The sequence below is a fragment of the Chiloscyllium plagiosum genome, unplaced genomic scaffold, assembly GCF_037043375.1.
Source record: "Chiloscyllium plagiosum isolate Xiang-an unplaced genomic scaffold, Cpla_swu_hap1 HiC_scaffold_34, whole genome shotgun sequence".
NCBI classification, from domain to species: Eukaryota; Metazoa; Chordata; class Chondrichthyes; order Orectolobiformes; family Hemiscylliidae; genus Chiloscyllium; species Chiloscyllium plagiosum.
Genome location: NW_028270172.1, coordinates 37,662,274 through 37,682,546, shown reverse-complemented (window position 1 = coordinate 37,682,546; position 20,273 = coordinate 37,662,274). Strand labels below are relative to the sequence as shown.

The 20,273-nt window shown below is 42.5% G+C and overlaps 1 long non-coding RNA gene across 4 annotated transcripts in view; it reads right to left on the bottom strand.

The window, feature by feature from the left end:
- The window catches only part of LOC122564379 (uncharacterized), a 231,353-nt gene that overhangs the window by 962 nt on the left and 210,118 nt on the right, over positions 1 to 20,273 (bottom strand). The window lies entirely within an intron of this gene.

Sequence of the window (20,273 nt, the reverse complement as noted above, 5' to 3'; positions counted from 1 at the left end):
TGCCCTGCCTGCTGAGTTCTGAAAGGTCCTGGCCAACTCTCCTGCTCCTCTGATGCTGCTTGATCTGCTGTGCTTTTTCCAGCTCCACATTTTATAGACTCTGACTTTCCAGCATCTGCGGTCCTCACTATCTCCAAGTTGCTGAAAACCATACTGTGAAGTCTCTGCCCAAGGATGCCCACCTTGAAGGACATTCCCTCCCCTCTCCCATGGCAACCCCCTGGTTGTCATCTCCACCCTAAAGCTCTTTGACCACATCCTGAAACAATCGCGCTCATCCTGCCACATCTTTCTCAGCACGTGCCTATGTAGCCAGTCTATCCCCCATGGATTCCAGAAAACATTCAGACCATCTTAATTTGGACCAAACCTTGACAACTGCTACCTACAGCATGTCCAAAGCCTCCAGAAATGGTTCTCCCTACAGATCCTCAGCTCCACACTCGCCACCATCTTCTCTCCGTCCCAGCTCAGGGTCTCGCTTTCTCAACCAGTAAACGACTCCACAGTTGTTCATCCTCAGCAGGATCCACACTCTCAACTAACACTTTTTCTCCACCCTATCGGATACCAAAGAGAGTAAGTACACCAAATTCTCTTGTATTTATCATCAGAACCAAGTGACCTCGACTACTCCAGATCCTATTCCTGACCACCTCCTGAATCCACCGGACACCATTAACCACACGGTTGCTCAAGCCGTCCCCACCACCACAGAGGATGACATCATTTCCACCAGTCCTGATGAAGGCTCGTGCCGGAAGCATCGACTCTCCTGCTCCTCTGATGCTGCTTCACCTGCTGTGCTTTTGTCCAGTCCCCACATTTCATCAACTCTGACTTTTCAGCATCTGTAGTCCTCACTATCTTCAAGTTGCTGGTGTAACTCACTTTGACCACTGCGCTGTGTGCATCTGAAATTGCTGCGCTGAAGGCCATTTAGTGGAGGAAGCAAAGGGGAATCTCTGCAAAGAGGAAGAGGGCCCACAAAGGGTCACCCAGTAACACCACCCTTACACAGCAATGAACCAGGGTCAGTTCCTCAGGAGGCAGCAGTTCACAAAGGGAGTAGGGACAAAATAGTGCTAGTGACTTGAAGACACTCTGACCTCATGTATAGACTCTCTACAGTGTGGAAGCAGGTCTTTAGCCCATCAAGTCCACACCGTTCTTCCAAAGAGCGTCCCATCCTATCCCTGTAACCTGGCATTTCCCGTGACTAATCCACCAAGCCTGCAAGTCCCTGGACACCATGGCCAATCCACCCAATCTGATGAAGGGCTTATGCCCAAAACATCAATTCTCCTGCTGCTCAGATGCTGCCTGACCAGCTGTGCTTTTCCAGCACTACACTCTCGACTCTGATCTCCAGCACCTGCAGTCCTTACTTTCTCCCAGTCCACCTAACCTGCACATGTTTGGACTATGGGAGGAAACTGGAGCACCCAGAGCAAACCCACGGAGGCCTGGGGAAAATGTGCAAACTCAGTCGTCCAAGGCTGGAGTCAAACTTGGGTCCCGGGTACCGTGAGGCAGCAGTGCTAACCACTAAGCCATAGTACTGCCTGCTACCACTCTGGAGGTATACATGGTGCTGCTTCCCAATTTCAGCAAACCCTGTAACCTGCTGGAGCACCAACTGCTATGAGAGTCAGCAGGTCCATCGAGAACTGAGGTTCACATCAACGATCTCTGCTACCTGGATGTCTGCAGACAGACTGCATAGAAACAGTCTGAGCCTGCCTGCCTGCTAGCAAGGAAGGGTCTCATGATCTTTGGCTGAGATCCCACTGCAAGCACTGATACATTGAGGGGTCTTGTTTCTGGAATGAAAGTTGAGACAGTGATCAACAGACACACCAGCGCGGGTGACACACCAGCATGTTGTGTTGTCATAGAGGTGGCCACTACTTCCACGACATGTAGCAGAACTCCTCCTGGATATTTGCAGAAGGCAGTCAGGCAGGCCTGTCAATAAACAAAGTACTTTGATATGTATCATTCACCTGTATGCTGCACCCTTAAGAATTACATTGCCTGTGACCTTGTCCTTGGAGGAGTTTGCACACAAGTTGTCCCTATTTGTAGCTCATTGTTTCACTGTGCATATGTATTAATCAGCTGTGGTTCAATCGGTACCAGTCTTTCCTTTTGAGTCAGAAGTTTTTGGGTTCCAGTCCCACTCAAGAACCCAAGCACAAAAATCAAGGGAAACACTCCTGTGTAGTATTGAGGAGATGCTGCTCTGACAGAGGCATTTGGATTGGATGTTAAACCAAGGCTCATTCAGCCCTCTCGTGTGGCCGGAAAAGATCTCGTGGCACTATTTTGGGAAAAAAAGCAAGAGTTTTCACTTAGAGCCTGCCGAACGTTTATCCTGAGACATCATAACAACTCAATACTGGTCTTTATAATTTTGCTGTTTGTGGGAGCTTGCTGTATAAAAGTTGACAGCTGCCTTTCTAACCATTAGGGACTGTGGCATAGATTTGTGTTGAGTCGGGCAGAGGGATTTGTAAATGGTGAACAGGATCCACTTCCAGGATTTCTGCCCCTTCTGGTGTCCGACAAGTGTTGCCAGCACTGTGAAAAATCACAGCAAATAGCCGCTGTGCAACATGCCGACACTTGCCAACTCCTTGGGGGAGTGGACATTTTCAAATCCCTCACCAATTTTGTGGAATTAGACTTCTCTCTGGTGTCTTAGAGAAGTTGTGCATCACAAAAGAACCTGGTCCTGAGCCAAAGACAAAAATACAAGAAGACAAAATTCAACATTCCTTTTGAAATATATTGGCCCTCTTTCCTCCTTAGAAAGCTGTCAGTCAAACACAGCCATTCATTACAGCAATTTCACAAGTCTGCTATTGCTCTCGAATGCTTAATCCTACATACAACTATTGAAAAACTGCATCAAAAAGAGAGTAACTTAATAGAGATGTCCGTGAACCAAACATTACACTCCCTTTCCAACTGTGTAAGTATTACCTGCTGAGCTCAGCATATTAGTCATGCTTGGTACTTAGCCAATCATCCATAATGATGTCATCCAGAAAATACATGTTTGCTTCTATTGATATTGAAGAGATATGGTGGGCATGGGTTGTAATTTGGAACACGGAAGGTGTAAGGATGCACAGAGAGTGCAGTGATGTAATAGGATGGTGGGATTATGCAGTTGGGTAATGGCTGTCTGGTGGGGTGGCAAAGAAGAGCCGAGTAATCATGATTATAACTGGGTCAATATCCCATTGAATTGAGGAAGGCCTGAACCTGTTGGTCTTGTCATTCGTCTGCTTCCAGGAACAGTTGGGTCGCACCCCCTTCTGTCCCTGCCTCCCTCTCTGAGATGAAAATAGATTTGAGCAGTGGTCTCCTTTTAAAGGGGAAAGTTTTGAGGGGTCAGGAACTTTCCTAACTTCAGATAGCTTTCTTCTTGACAAAACCTGCCCAATGTACAAGTGGCAGTGGGTAACATAGCTTCCATAAGTGAATAGTTGTAGGTTTTTAGAGACATGGAAACTTACCTTTGTGGCTGGTATTATTGTAAGGTGTGTGTAGGTGAGGACATCAGAGGTAAGACTGGAGTGTCAGGGTGTGCTGTTGGCTGAGTAGTAGAGGTCTGGTGCATTTAGCAATGTGAGAATTGTGTAATTTGTTGGCCAAGAGATGTAATGTGCAGATGTATTGACTCTCCTTGAGCATCTGAATGAGGTTATTGATGTTTTTCTGGCACATCTGCAACATTCTGAGAACCAGTCTCTGGGCATTGAACATTCTTGCCAGTTGCTCCTATTCCCTTCTGAGGATGAGTCTTGAGGACTTTGTGCCTCACTGTCAAATGGCTTCTTTCCTGGCCACTATGTGGTTTCTTCACAATGCTCCTCAGTCTCCTGCAGTGCATTGAGGAAATCAGCAGCAGAGTAAAGATAAGGGCGGTGTGGTAACTGGGAGAAACTGAGGACTGCAGATGCTGGAGATCAGAGTCAAGAGTGTGGTGCTTGAAAAGCACAGCAGGTCAGGCAGCATCTGAGGAGGAGGAGAATCAATGTTTTGGACATAAGCTCTTCATCAGGAATCATGCCGAAATGTCGATTCTCCTGCTCCTCGGATGCTGTCTGACCTGCTGTGCTTTTCCAGCACCACTGTATGGTAACTGCTTAGAATGGTAACTGTGCTAGTTTTGGAGAAATTTAGGTAGGTACATGAATTTTAGATGCTGCCCACCTAATTTTAACATGTACAAGCATGTGAATTGTGGTAAAATTGGCCCAAAATTCAGAGCAGATGAACTCTTTATACTTGGTCAAATAATTCAGATCCACTCAGAAACTGACAACTCTTGAAATTTAGTTGCTGTAGTTTGGCAAACTTTAACGCAGCATAGAAGTTTGATGGGTTTTATACTTTTTTCAGAGGAGTTGTTCTAGTTACAGTTCTTGCCCAATCTCTTGACTGTCACAGTAGTCATACACATAGCTGATCTACTTTACCAATCTCTATTAATGCCATACCTCTGCAGACATGCATCAGTCATGTATATAGCAAGGCAGTCACTTAGGGTAGGGGGAGGAAGGAGCAGAGGCCTGGAATGATCTTACCTTCATCTAATACCCATGCGTAAATTTCTCATTATTGTTTAATGATCACTTGCCCATCAATTATTCTGATTGCAGTCCATTGAAATACTCTGTTGCTTCTCTGTGTAAGGTTAGGAAGCTTGGCATTTACTAAGAACTGAAACTGGGCTTTTCCTAGTTTGTGGTGAGGGAGCTTGTCCTCACTCCAGTTTCTACTAAGATGCTGCAAAGATGCATTGGTTTGAGCATTTCTAGTGTAGCTTAGTTTTGGTCCCAGCTGTTGGGCACTGATATCAGTATGTTGTTTCGTGAATGTATCCATGTCAAAAAATGAACAGAAACCATAGTGGGTTATACCTGAATTATTGATCCTTTTCTTCCTTCATCCTCAGTTCCAGTGGTCCAGCATTTTTTGCTTTTATGCAAAATGCTTCATTTGATTTAAGAAATAATTTAGCAATACAAATAATTGTGTCAGTCAAAGCCCAAAAAGAAGAAAGGTGGTTATTATGCAAAAGCACATGTTTTAGCATAATGAAAGCATGTTTTTAGAGTGACATCGCAAATGGATGAAGCTCATATGCCAAAAGGATATGAACAAATCTATTTAATATGTAGAGGTCACAAATGGGGATAACAGTTAAAATATTTATCAAAACCAGTGGAAAGGGTGTTGAGATTACAGCCCACCCATTCATTTCTTGTTAAAATGCAGAACATGTACAGCATGCTGATTTAATACAGACCCGATTTAATATTTTCCTTCAGGCTGCTGCACTGCATGTGTTCTTTAACATAAGACCACATTCATGCAAGAACTTGGAACTTTGGATTGTGATTTGCAGGGCTCCAGATTTAACATAAGCTAATTGAATGGCAACATGGCCTTCTGTATTTATTTATAGTATTTTATAGTACTCAAAGTCAACATTGCTCTGCTTGGGAGCAATTGACATGGGTAGAATTGGTTTGATCACAAGATACACGTGAAGTGATTTAACTATTTTAATTCATTTATGCACAGCAAGCATAGAGTTGGGACACGTGTGGTGTGGTACTGGGTACAACTTTGTATTTTCTCTTAAAGAGCTGACATCATCAAAAGTTAACTAGAGGGCTTGGCCAGTGCATTGTGATTTTAAGCAAAGTGTAACTAAAACAAGGATTCATAACTTTTCACCTCCACTGTTCACAGCAAGCTTTCATTCCACATGTATGAAAATTATATGAAAACTTGCCAACTTTGGACTTGATTTTGCCTCTTACTGAGTTAAACCTGTGTTGCCTTGACATATTTTATTGGAATTGATGTTGTTATTTATGTTTTTGATATAGTTATTCCAGATCTGAATTCATTTCTGTGTACAACAAAAGCCCTCATGTAAATCTGCTAAAATGTCTACATCAGTTTCAGTTTTTGTCTTAAATGATTTGACATTGTCCATGGACTACTTGTGCTGCATTAACACATAACTTTAGATAATTTGGATAAATCATACAAATGCTTAAAAAACACAATATTTTCTCTTTTTTTTCAGGATACAGGAATGTCTGGGGGAAGATAATGAGATGACAATGTAAACATCCCAATACTTGTATTTTAATTAAAAGCTTGAAAATGTGTTCATCTCTAAAGTTCGGGGTAAAAGTTGTATTAAATATCATAAGTGCTTGATCCCAGTTTTCACCATTTTAAAGCCTTTTAAAACTACCTTTAATTCATTGCTGCTGGTTTATTATCCTGTTTTAGTTCCAGAAGGATCATTAGGCTTATTTTATTCACTTCTTTTATCTTCTAATATTCATTCCACTTTCTGTATCTCCTTCTCCCTTCTTGCTCCTGGAGGCTAGGATGCTTAGCCAGTAACAATGTTCCACAATTACTGTTAAAGCAATTTCTTACCAGATTGCTTGGTGCTTTGCTTGACTGGATGGAAATGTTAATTTTTCAGAGTTCCCTGAAATTTGATAGCTTCAAAAGCCCACATTTTCCCAAAACTCATCTTTATAATGAGCTATGGCAAAGGTATAACACCCTGTGAATGAAAAGCATATTTTTAATTCTGTGCAATTATTGTTTTGATGTTAGTTTTAAATATTGATCACATTTACTCCAAATTACTGTTCCAGTAAATTCTGAAAATCCTGTTGTCTTGAGAAAATAAGTGAAGTGTCTTTAGTAGGATAGGAATGTGAATGATGACTTTTCTCGTAGGAAAGATCATGTGCAATTGATTAGATTAGATTAGATTCCCTACAGTGTGGAAACAGGCCCTTTGGCCCAACTAGTCCACACCGACCCTCTGAAGAGTAACCTACCCAGACCCATTCCCCCTAACTAATGCACCTAACTCTATGGGCAATTTAGCATGACCAATTCACCTAACCTGCACATCTTTGCACTGTGGGAGGAAACTGGAGCACCTGGAGGAAACCCACGCAGACACGGGGAGCTTGTGGAAACTCCACACAGACAGTCACCCGAGGCTAGAATCGAACCTGGGTCCCTGGCGCTGTGAGGCAGCAGTGCTAACCACTGCCACCGTGCCGCCCTGTTGTGACCATAACTCACCTGAAAAGGGCAGTTAATATTATGTCAATAAGCTAAAGGAGTGTGAACATACTGCATCTATTCCAAATTCAACAAGGAACATTTTTCAGGGATACATACTCAATACGTTTTGCACTTCTCTACTGTCCAGTAGGGATTCTGAATAAGTTACTTTTCTTCTAATTCAGTTGCCCTCTGGGCAAAGAGTACAACTTATGACTACAGATAAATGTCATTCATCTGGCTTTGGGAATTAAATAATTTCATTGGACTGGCCCTATGGGAAGGTGAAAATCTTGGTCCTTTTAATTTTGCAAAGGTGCATTTATGAAGCACAGAAACATATCCAATTGAAAATGAACTCATCAAAATCAGGCCCTGTGTTCAAAAAAAAGGATATTAGTGTATGGAATGTTATATATATTTTTTCTTTTTTCATAGTTACATGTAGGTGGCATGGAGGCTCAGTGGTTAGCACTACTGCCTCAGCACCGGGGATTCAGGTTCGATTCTACCCTCGAGTGACTGTGTGGAATTTGCATATTGTCCTCATGTCTGCTTGGTTTGCTCCCACAGTCCAAAGATGTGCAGGTTAGGTGGAATGGCCATGCTAAATTACCCATAATGCCCATGGATGTGCAGGCTTCGTGGATTGAGTGGGATGCTCTTTAGAGGTTTGGTGTGGATTTGATGGGCTGAATGGCCTACTCCCACAAGGTAGGGATTGAATAATTCTAGGGTTAAAAAGATAGTTTAAAATGGCCCTGCCGATTTGCTATATGGTAAAGGAAAATACAGATTGTTTGTCTAGTAATCACAAGGAGGTTTCCAGATTTTATTATCTTCTGTTGTGAGTTGGTTTCATCTGCTGCTTATGTACTTAGCTTTCAAAGTCTCATTGTTACTTAAAGTTCACGGAATAATTCTTATTAGGCAGGAGTCTCCTTTAGTTGACAAAACCCTCTCCAGGCCACATTAGTACATGTTTATTTAGATTAATGACTTGTAAAAATAAGTTGGGTCATTCAATTTGCTTATTTTTATTATGTGTTGCAGTCAAAGTTGCTGTTGCAACATGCACTTCACATATTGTAGTCTAGTTCTATAGATAATGACAATCAAAACTCCAGTTGATCTGGGATTAAATATGATTGTTGTCTCTTTTTTTAGAAAGATTTGCAATCTGAGGGAGGCAGTGACTGTCACTGGTGAAACCCGGACACTCTTGTTTTCCCATTCCCAGGTTTCTAGTAACCAACAAAGACAAAGTGATGCAGAACCCCCCCAAGAGAAAAACCAAAAGTTGCCCAGTGCCATCAATTCACCCAAAACTTACACCTTCCTTCACACGTAGCTCTTCCATTTTACAGTTGAAGCAGAGCTCTCACATTATTTGTTGATATTTAAGGTTTTCACGAAGATCTGTAGCTTGGGCTATGGATGAGGTAGTTGGTTAGCTTGCTGAGCTGCTGGGTTACTGTGTTAACATTTCGTTACCATGCTGGTTATCAGTGCGACATCCGTGAAGTGCTGTTGTTCTGTCTCACTTGGTTTTTACATGGCCCAGTCTGTTGGGATAAGTGACACTTCGGGGTCTTCTCTGCAGCAGTTTGTACACTTGTGTGTTTGTTGTTGGCCTTTTTGGTGGAAAACCAGGCTTCCAAGAACACTCTTGCCTGTCTTTGGTTGGCTTGTCTTAGACTGGTTACTTTGTCATAGTCAAATTAATGGCCCTCATGGTCTTTGTGTACGAAGATAAGGGACAGTGGATCCTGTCATTTAGTTGGCAGAAGTCGGATGGCTAGTTTTCTTCCTATTTGTCTGATGTAGTGCTTGTTGCAAGGGATTTTGTATGTTATAGGTGTGTGGCCCTTTTGTCCTGTTAAGTAGTTGGCATAGTCTGGCTGTTGGTTGGTGTGCCACCATAATACCTTGTAGTTTTAAAAGCCTGGTCATTAATTCTGATACTTTCTTCATGTAGGGAAAGGTGGCTGGTATGTTAGTAGGTAATGTATCTTCTTGGCATTGTCTGTTGGATAAGCATTGGCAGACAAAACTGATGGGGTAGCTGTTATTAGCAAAGACTTTGTGTAAGTGATCTTCCTCTTCCTTATGCAGTTCTGGTGCATTGCAATGTGTCCTGGCTCTTTTGAATCATGTCCTGACACACCTATTTTGTGGATGTTGGGATGGTTGCTATTGTAGTTGAGGATCTGGTCTGTGTGGGTGGGTTTCCTGTATACTTTAGTTGTAAATCCCCCATTGGCCATCCGTTCTTCCATGACATCTCGGAGTCGGAGTCGGAGTTGGTGGTTGTTCTCTTCCTCCCTGGTAAATTTGATACCGGTGAGTATCCTGTTAATGAGATGGTGTGTTTCCTCTAGTCTTGTACATTTGATGATAATACAGTCCCCATATTACATCTGTAATTTTGGTTGCATTAGGGCAAGGGCTGTGTTTTCAAATCTCTGCATGCCTGCTTCTGCTATTAGTCCTGAGGTGGAAGAGCTTATCAATGTGCTTGTTGACTTGTTATATCTAGCCGTTGAAGATAAAGTGGGCATGTTGTCTGTGCTGATGGTGTTGCTAGGAGTCATTGTTACTGGATCCTCTAGTAGTGTAGCGATTGTTTCCTTGGCTAGTGGTATGTCAATGGAGGTGAATAGCAGTCATCCCAACGTCCACAAACATAGGTGTGTCAGGACACTATTCAAAAAAGCTGGGGCACACTGCAACACACCAGAACTGTGCAAGGAAAGAGGAAGAACAATTACACAAAGTCTTTGCTAACAACAGCTACCCCATCAGCTTTAACTACCAATACCTCTCCAACAAAAAGAAGACGTTGTACCTACCAACATATCAGCCACCTTTCCGTACGTGAAGAACATATTTACGACCAGGCTGTTACAACCACTAAGTATTATGGTGGTACACCAACCGACAGCCATACTACACCAACTACCTAACAGAACAAAGAACCCTATACCCCCAACATATAGGACCAACGTGGTATACAAAATCCATTGCAACAAGCACTACATCAGACAAACAGGAAGAAAACTAGCCATCCAACTTCTGGCAACTAAACGACAGGATCAACTCTCCCTCGTCTCTACACACACAGACCAAGAGGGCCATCAATTTAACTATGACAAAGTAACCAGTCTTGGGAAGCATGGTTTTCTACCAAAAAGGCCATTAACAAAGACACAGAGATAAACCTCGTGTACAAACCGCTTCAGGGAAGACCTCGAAGTGTCACTCACCCCAACTGTCCAGGCCATGTGAAAACTAAGCAAGACAGAACAACAGCACTTCACGGAAGCTGGATGATGCCACCCAGCGTGGTAACGAAACATCTACGTGGTAACCCAGCAGCTCGCGAGCTCACCAACTCCCTAATTTGTTGGTATTATGGTGTTTGTTGGGCTGTGATTTCCAATTATGCTGCAATAAATGTCACATACTTTGCATTTCAGTATTGTTGCCTTGGTAGAAATAATTAGATTAGATTAGTTTAGATTACTTACAGTGTGGAAACAGGCCCTTTGGCCCAACAAGTCCACACCAACCCGCCACCCACCCAGACCCATTCCCCTACGTTTACAACTACTGGCAATTTAGCATGGCCAATTCACCTAACCTGCACATTTTTGGACTGTGGGAGGAAACCGGAGCACCCAGAGGAAACCCACGCAGACAGTGGGAGAATGTGCAAATTCCACACAGTCAGTCGCCTGAGGTGGGAATTGAACCCGGGTCTCTGGCGCTGTAATGCAGCAGTGCTAACCTCTGTACCACTGTGCGCTGCCCACTGTAATGTGCATTTTAAAACCAAACAACAAATTGCAATGTTTTTCCTTTAATATTTCATGATGTGCAGTAAAATTGCAGTAAATCAAATCATGAAAGGGACAACCCATGAATTTGTGCAAAGCAGTTTGTTGAGATAGTTGGAGAGGCACCTATTTAACCTGATTTGGTTACAAATGTAATCTGTGTAATAGAAAAATGAAACTGCAGTGACATGGTAAATATGTGAAAAATATCTTTACAAATTGTTCACACCTGATAATGGTCTGACCGTGTATAGTAAAAACATTGAAAAACTTTTGGAGTTATCTCTGGAAAATCTCTAATTTATTTCTGTTTGGTGTGCAACCTTCAGGTGAGTTATAGAATCATGGAGATGTCCAGCACAGAAACAGACCCTTTGGTACAACTTGTCCATGCCAACCAGATATCTGAACCCAATCTACTCCCATTTGCCAGCACATGGCCCATATCCCTCTAAACTCTTTCTATTCATTTACCCATCCAGATGCCTTTTAAATGCTGTGATTGTACCAACCAACCTCCCACCACTTCCTCTAGCAGGTCATGCCATATATGCACTATGTGAAAGAGTTGTCCCCAGGTCCCTTTTATATCTTTCCCCTCTCATCCTGAACATATGCCCTCTAGTTCTGGACTCACCCACCCCAGGGAAAAGGCCTTGTCTATTTATCCTATCCATGCCCCTCATGATTTTATAAACTTCTAGAAGGTCATCCCTCAGCCTCTGACACTCCAGGGAAAGCAGCCATATGGAGTCAACATGTTTTACCAGGGTAACTGGGTGGGCATTCATTGGACCTTCCAGGGCCATCAGGATGGTGTTGATCTTTCCTTCCTTCCTTCCTTTTGAAATATTTTGTCCACTTTTCTGATTCACACCTCACAACTGTTGGCAGTTATTCAGGTAGGTTTATTAGCCTCAAACTGCATGGGTAGTGAAGTGACATGCAAAACAACGTGGCTTCTTGGACTTCCCTATTTAAGAAATGGCTGCTTTTAGATACCAACCTCGTTGGTACAGACCATAGCAGTGACATGTTCCTTGCTTTGCTTTCCATTGTTAAACATTTCATCCTAATACATTGAAGAGTGATCTGATGAAAGATTGTAAAACAGTCCAGTTTCATCTGTGTTTAAAAACATTTGTGTCTTGGTGCAAACTTGTTCAGGACAAGGACATGACAGTTTTGCAGCTATTGCTGTAGTTTTACTTGTGATTCGCATTATAATGTGACTTAACTCTGTTCTAATTGGTTGGCTGTGTTGTACAACAAGTGTGTGTGCCTGTAGCTAATCTGGAGACACCATTCCAGCACGTCAGCCTACCACAGGTACTATTCCTTTGGATTTTCTGTTCTGCCAAGAGGAATGGCTCATAGTTTTGTCAAAACCAGAGTTTTGGATCAACTGAATTTGACTTCTCATAATCTAATATATTTTTGTTTGCAAGCTATTTCAGTTAAGAATGCATTCTGCTGCACCTTCATGGTACAGTATTTCTACTTCCATACTGTCTTTTGTGAATGAGCAATGTTCAAAGAAACCTAAATCTGGCTTTAACATTGATTCCTTTGGGAACTTTTACGGTTCATTTAATTTTACTTAAAGTTGTGATTTTCAAGAAAATAATCAAACTGTAAGTAATGATTTGCTGAAGTTATGCTGGGTTGATTTTACCATCATTTTGAGCAAACAGTAATAGATGTAGGTCAAAGATACTGTGGTAGAACAGCAGTGAAATACTTCCCAAGGTCTAAGGGGCATTGTTTGTGCTTTTGTTTTACAGTGAACGTTTTCTGTAATAGGAGTAGCAATAGTTAAAGCTATAATTATTCATTTTATGTTTATTGTTGAATAAATCTTTCTGTAAGTTTATAATCCAAGCCACAGTCTGGGGTATGTTTATTCTATTACTTTCCAGAGTCAAAGAAACCCCATGTTGGAGCACATGATATATTCAGTGACAGCTATTTTCTGTTTGTCTCTTGAACTTTACAACATTTATCTAGATATTGGGTAAATAAAAAAGCATATGAGTTTGGAAGCAAGAATGCTTGTTTATGAAAGTGTTATGTTTATTCTATTACTTTCCAGAGTCAAAGAAACCCCATGTTGGAGCACATGATATATTCAGTGACAGCTATTTTCTGTTTGTCCCTTGAACTTTGCAACATTTATCGAGATATTGGGTAAATAAAGAAGCATATGAGTTTGGAAGCAAGAATGCTTGTTTATGAAAGTGTTATGTGATGTTTGAATAATAAAGTATGTGATGTAAAAACCTAATTAATAACAGTTTATTTTTAATTGTCTCAGTCCACCTTTTATGATTCAATCCTTACTTTCCTGGTGAAGGGCTCTTGCCCGAAACATCGATTCTCCTGTTCCTCAGATGCTGCTTTTCCAGTACCACACACTCGACTCTTACTTTCTCATATATCAAGTATTTCCTATTTCCATTCTCACCCATTTCATATGGTCTGAATTGAATTTTAATATCACCTCTATTGGCATTACGTACTTCCAAAAGCCTCAGTTTTTTCTCTTTTCTGCGAAATACATCTTCCTCCCTCAAGATCAAGAGCTGTACAAAACTTGAATATACTCAAAACATGAAACATTGAAACAACGTAGCAGCAAGAGTATCCCCATGTCTGCTCTGCTTTTGAGTAAGATCAGGGCTGATCCTCTGTCTCCACACTATACTTCCAATATGCTTTGATGTCTTTGAGGCTGTCCAGAAACTCTAATCTAAAAATCTATCCAATTCTTTCATAAATATATTCAGTGACTTCAGTCTTCCATGGTAGAGAATTCCACTGGGTCACAACCTGCTGAGTTAGAAATGACTGCTCATTTTAATCCTAAATGTTTGGGGTCCCTTGGCTCAGGAGAACAGCATCCCTGTATCCTGTTTGTCCAGCCCTATCAACAGTTTATGTTTTAGTGAGGTTCCCTCTTTATTTTCTGAACTCCAGTGGATTCAGACCTAGTCGATCAAATCTCTCCTCATATGACAAACCTGCCACTTCAAGGATCAGCTTGGTGAACTCTGTTAAACTCCCTCTATAGCCTCTTGGATAAAAAAAACAGCACACATCACTCACCAAGACCCTGTGCAGCTGCAGCAAGAGCATCTTGTTCCTGAACTCAAATTCCCTGAGCTCTGACTTACTGTCCTTCCCCCATTTCAACTGTGCTACACTAGAGAGGAAGCAGTTATGAGGAGCTAGCTTGTTTGGTCAGGTCGATATTTTAGCCTGAAAGTTTTTTATATCACACAGTATAATGATCAGGTATTCAATACAAGGCTCCCACAAGAAAAATAAATTGCTTACATTAACCTTTTGCCTATCTCTCCTTCACCTCAGAAGATGTAATGCATCATGTTTCTGTAAATGACTGTACATAATCAGCTTTAAGATATATCTTAAATTGAGACAAAGGGTTGGATTGTCATCCTTGAGTAGGAATAGATTGCTGTGAGATTTCCCAAACTTGCAGTCCTGCCTCCTATTTGGCAGGGTCTGCAGAAGCTGTTTGCATCCACAGAGGCAGGAGCTGCATGGTGTCAGTCATGCCATCTCCAAACACATGCCAGGAGCAGAAACTCAGGTCAGCTTACATTGAGGTTGTCCAGATTAAAGGCCCGTCTCCTTTCACTGAGACATTGGATCAGTTCTGGAGATAAGCGTGAGGTATTCCTAATCCTCATTCATACACTTCCTTACACACCCTCACCCTCATGCCAAAATCATCTCTTAAATCTCCATGAACACCTTATCCCATACCTCCTTCACTTCACCCTCAACCTCCAAATCCCTCTCATCTTCATACTAGAACAAAGAAAATTACAGCACAGCAACAGGACTTTTGGCCCTCCAAGCCTGCACTGAGCCAGATCCTCGATCTAAACCTGCTGCCTATTTTCTAAAGATCTGTATCCCTTTGGTTCCTGCTCATTCATGTACCTGTCCAGATACATCTTAAATGATGCTAGCGTTCCTATCACCTCTGGCAACGCGTTCCAGGCCCCCACCACCCTGTACGTAAAGAACTTTCCACACATATCTGCCCCAAGCCTTTCCCCTCTCACCTTAAACTTGTAACTCCTCATAATTGAGTTCTGCACTCTGGGAAAAAGTGTCTTGCTATCCACCCTGTCGACACCTCTCATGATTTTGTAGACCTCACTCAAGTACCCCCTCAACCTCCCATCTTTCTAATGAAAATAATCCTAATCTATTCAACCTCTCTTCATAGCTAGAGCCCTCCATACCAGGGAACATCCTGGTGAACCTCCCCTGCACCCTCTCCACATGCCGTATGCCGCCTTGACCACTTTACTGACCTGCATTACACCTTCAGGGAACACTGGACCTGAACACCCAGATTTCTCTGTACGTCAGTTTTCCCCAGGACCTTTCCATTTACTGTATAGTTTGCTCTTGAATTGGATCTTCCAAAATGCATCACCTCGCATTTGCCTGGATTGAACTCCATCTGCCATTTCTCCAATCTATCTATATTCTGCTGTATTCTCTGACAGTCTCCTTCACTTTCTGCCAATCCACCAATCTTGGTGTCATCTACAAACTTGCTAATCAGGCAACCGATATCTTCCTCAAAATCATTTATAAATATCACAAACAACAGTGGTCCCAGCATGGATCCCTGTGGAACACCACTGGTCACAGCTGTCCATTTTGAGAAACTCCCCTTCACTACTACTCTGTCTCTTTTTGCCAATCCAGCTCTCTATCCATCTAGCTAGTACACCCTAGACCCCATGCAACTTCACCTTCTCCATCAGCCTACCATAGGGAACTTTATCAAACACCTTACTAAAGTCCATGTATATGACATCTACAGCCCTTCCCCCTTTGTCACCTCCTCAAATAATTCTATTAGCTTTGTAAGACATGACCTTCCCCCGCACAAAACCATGCTGCCCTTTACTGATAAGCTCATTTTCTTCCAAATGGGAATAGATCTTATCCCTCAGTATCTTTTCCACAGCTTCCCGACCGCTGAAATCAGGCTTACCGGTCTATAATTACCTGGATTATCCCTGCCACCCTTCTTAAACAAGGGGACAACATTAACAATTCTCTAGTCCTCCAGGACCTCACCTGTGTTCAAGGATGCTGCAAAGATATCTGTTAAAGCCCCAGCTATTGCTTCTCTCACTTCCTGCAGTGACCTGGGATAGATCCCATCTGGACCTGGGGACTTGTCTACATTACTCTCTGTTAGAATACTCAAAACCTCCTCCCTCCTTATACTGACTTGACCTAGAGTACTCAAAGATCTATCCCTAACCTTAACATCCGTCATGTCCTTCACGGTGAATAGCAATATAAAGTACTCATTAGGAATCTCACCCATTTTTCTCTGACTCCACAGATAACTTTCCTCCTTTGTCTCTGAGTGGACCAACCCTTTCTCTAGTTTCCCCCTTGCTCCTTATGTATGAAAAAAAGGCTTTGGGATTTTCTTTAACCTTGTTTGCTAAAGATATCTCATGACCCTTTTTAGTCCTCTTAATTCCTTATTTCAGATTGGTCCTATATTCCCGATATTCTTCCAAAGCTTCGTCTGTCTTCAGCAGCCTAGACTTTATGTACACATCCCTTTTCCTCTTAGCTAGTCTCATAATTTCACCTGTCATCCATTGTTCTCTAACCTTGCCATTTCGACCCCTCATTTTTACAGAAACATACCACCCTGAACTCTTATCAACCTCTCTTTGAAAGTCTCCCTCATATTGAATGTGGATTTACCTTGAAACAGCTGCTCCCAATCCACATTCCCCAGCTCCTGCCAAATTTTTGTATAGTTGGCCTTCCCCCAGTTTAGCGCTCTTCCTTTAGGACCACTCTCATCTTTGTTCATGAGTATTCTAAAACTTATGATATTGTGATCACTATTCCCAAAGTAATCCCCTACTAACACTTCAACCCTTGGCTGGGCTCATTTCCCAGCATCAGTCCAGTTTGGCCCTTTCACGAGTTGGATTATTTATGTACTGCCCTGGAAAAGCCTCCTGGATGCTCCTTACAAATTCTGTTCTATCTAGACCTCTAACACTAAGTGAATCCCAGTCAATGTTGGGAAAATTAAAATCTCCTATCACCACTGCCCTATTGATCCTACATCTTTCCATGGTCTGTTTACATATTTACATCTCTATCTCATGTTCAGTGTTGGGAGGCCAGTAGTACAGCCCCAACATTGTTAATCGCACCCTTCCTATTTCTGAGCTCTCCATATTACCTCACTGCTCAAGTCTTCCATAGTGCTCTCCTTCAGCCCAGCTGTGATATTGTTTCTGACCAGTAATGCAACTCCTCCACCTGTTTTACCTCACTTTGTATCCCACCTGAAGCATCAATATCCTGGGATGGCTGCCAATCATGACCTTCCCTCAACCAAGTCTCATTTATATCAATAACATTATGCTCCATAGTATTAATCCAAACCCTAAGTTCATCTGCCTTACCTACTACACTTCTTGCATTAAAACAAATGCACCTCAGACCACCTGTCCTTTTGCATTCATCATCTGCTCTCTGCTTCCTCTTCCCCTTAGTCACGCTGACTTCATTATCTAGTTCCTTACAGGCTTTAGTTACTCCCTCCTTACTGTCCTATAACCTCATTTGGTTCCCAACCCGCTGCCACATTAGTTTAAATACTCCCCAACAGCGTTAGCAAAAGCGCTTTCAAGGACATCATTTCCAGTCTGGCCCAGGTGGAGACCATCCAATTTGTAATAATCCCACTTCCCCCAGAATCGGTCCCAATGTCCCAAAACTCTGAACCGCTCCCTCCTGCACCATCTCTCAAGCCACGCATTCATCCTGCTTATTCTATCAATCATACTCTGACTAGCGCAGGCACTGGGGGGGAGCAACCCTGAGATTACTACCTCTTCGGTCCTAATTTTTAACATGGCTCCTAACTCATTAAATTCTGTTTATAGGACCTCATCCCATTTTTTACCCATATAGTTTGTGCCAATATGCATCATGACAACTGGCTGTTCATCCACCCCCTTCTTAATGTCCTGCAGCCAATCCAGGACATGTCTGACCTGTGCAACCACATCTTCAACCATAGAACTGCCTATCTACTCCCCTTACAATTGAATCCCCGATGACTATGGCCCATCCACTCTTTTTTTCCTGCCGTTCTGAACATCAGAGCCAGCCACAGTGCCATGAACCTAACTACTACTGCCTTCCCCTGGTGAGCCATGTCCCCCAACAGTATCCAAAATGTCTACCTGTTTTGGAGGGAGGTGACTGCAGGGGACACCTGCACTGCCTTCCTGCTCTGTCTCTGCCTTTTGGTTACCCATTCCCTTTCTCCCTCAGCAATCCTGATTTGCGGTGTGACCAATTCACTAAATGTGCTATCCATGGTCCCCTCAGCATCGTGTATGCTCCAAAATGAGTCCATCCACAGCTCCAGAGCCATCACACCGTCTAACAAGAGCTGCAGCTGGACACACTTCCTGCATGTGAAGGAACCAAGAACATCAGCCGCGTCCCTGAGCTCACACATTGAGTGAGAGGAGTATTACACAGGTCTCGGATCTCCTGTCATTTTTAACCTTAAATTTAACTTTAGTCTTACTTTAGGTAAACAAAAAAGGAAAGTTTTCACCAAATCACTCGATAAAACAATAATAAAAAAAGAATTAAAAAAGTCTTACTTGATCAAAGTGTAGTGCCTCCGGTTCAGCCGCTACTGAAATAAAATGGTTTCACTCACCTTCCCAGCAGCCCTCTGGTCCTTGCTCTCCCAACCCACTCACTGCATATCTACTATAAAGTTCTATAATAAAATTCAGCAATTCTATCACAATAGGAGACTGACTAGATGGCCAGAAATCTGTTTTGCCAGGGAATCTTTTTATGAAACAAAAACTGGATAGAAAATCTCAGCAGGTCTGGCAGCATCTGTGGAGAGAAATCAGAATTAACGTTTCAGGTCCAGTGACCCTCTCCAGAAGCCTTTTTAAGATGCTTGGCAGACCTCCAAGAATAACTAATAGACTCAACCCAGCAAAAGCATGTTTTACACAGTTGCAAAAGGGATTACTAGTTTTATCTGACTGACAGCTTTATTACCTTGTAATAACTTGATCTGTGTTTGAAGTGGTTCTTCAATGCCTGTGTTTATTTCAAAAAAGATTGAAGTCTGAATTAGGTTAAAGGTTTTATCAGTGGGGCTTTCATTGCCTATGTTAGATTGGCAACTTTATAATAAAATAATAGGGATAATATTTTTCAAAGAGTATGTTAAATGTTTTATTTTTGGTTTCTGATTTCTGACTGGAGTCTCGCCACCTTTCATTTCACCCTGTCTCACCTTCATCTGGTCCCTCTGACTCTTTCCCTTCCTGACTTCACCATTTCCATTTCTGAAGATATGCTGTTCCCCAATATCTATTACAAATCCACCAACTTCCACAGTTATCATGACTTCACTTCCTCACACTCGACCTACTTCAAGGATTCCATTCCATCCTACCAGTTTCTTCTCTATTGCATCTGTTCTGATGATGTTCCTTTCCAACGAGCCCTCTGACATGACCACTGTTTTCTTCAACCATGGCCTCCCCCCATCTTGGTAACAGGGTCTTCAAGCCATGTCCGACCCATCTCTGGCACTCCTGCCCTCATTCTTTCCCCTGCCTCCTAGAACAATGATAGGGTTCCACTTGTCCTTACTTTGCACCTACTCCACTCATCTCCACAAAAAAGGACCATCCTCTACCACTTCTTGAAGGATGCTGCCACCAAATACATCTTTCCGTCTACCCACTGTCAGCATTCTGCAAGGATTGTCCCTGCATAGCACACTCATTCAATCCTTCATCACTTGTAATGCTTCCTCACTCCCCATCGCATCTTCCCATGCAATTGCGTAAGGTGAAACACTTGCCTATTCACCTCCTTCCTCTTCACTAAGGCTCCAAACACACTTTCTAGCAGAAGCAGCATTTTCCTTTCACTCCTTTCAATCTAGTCTACTGCACCTGCTCCTCACAGTACAACCTCCTTTACACTGACAACAGCAAACACAGCTTGGGTGATTATTTTGCGGCTGAAAAATGTGTTGCTGGAAAAGCGCAGCAGGTCAGGCAGCATCCAAGGACCAGGAGAATCGACGTTTCGGGCATAAGCCCTTCTTCAGGCATAAGCCCTTCTTCAGGCAGAACCTGACCTCCCAGTTGTTTGCCATTTTAGTAAACCATATTGCTGTCATGCAAATATTTCTGTCCTGGGCCT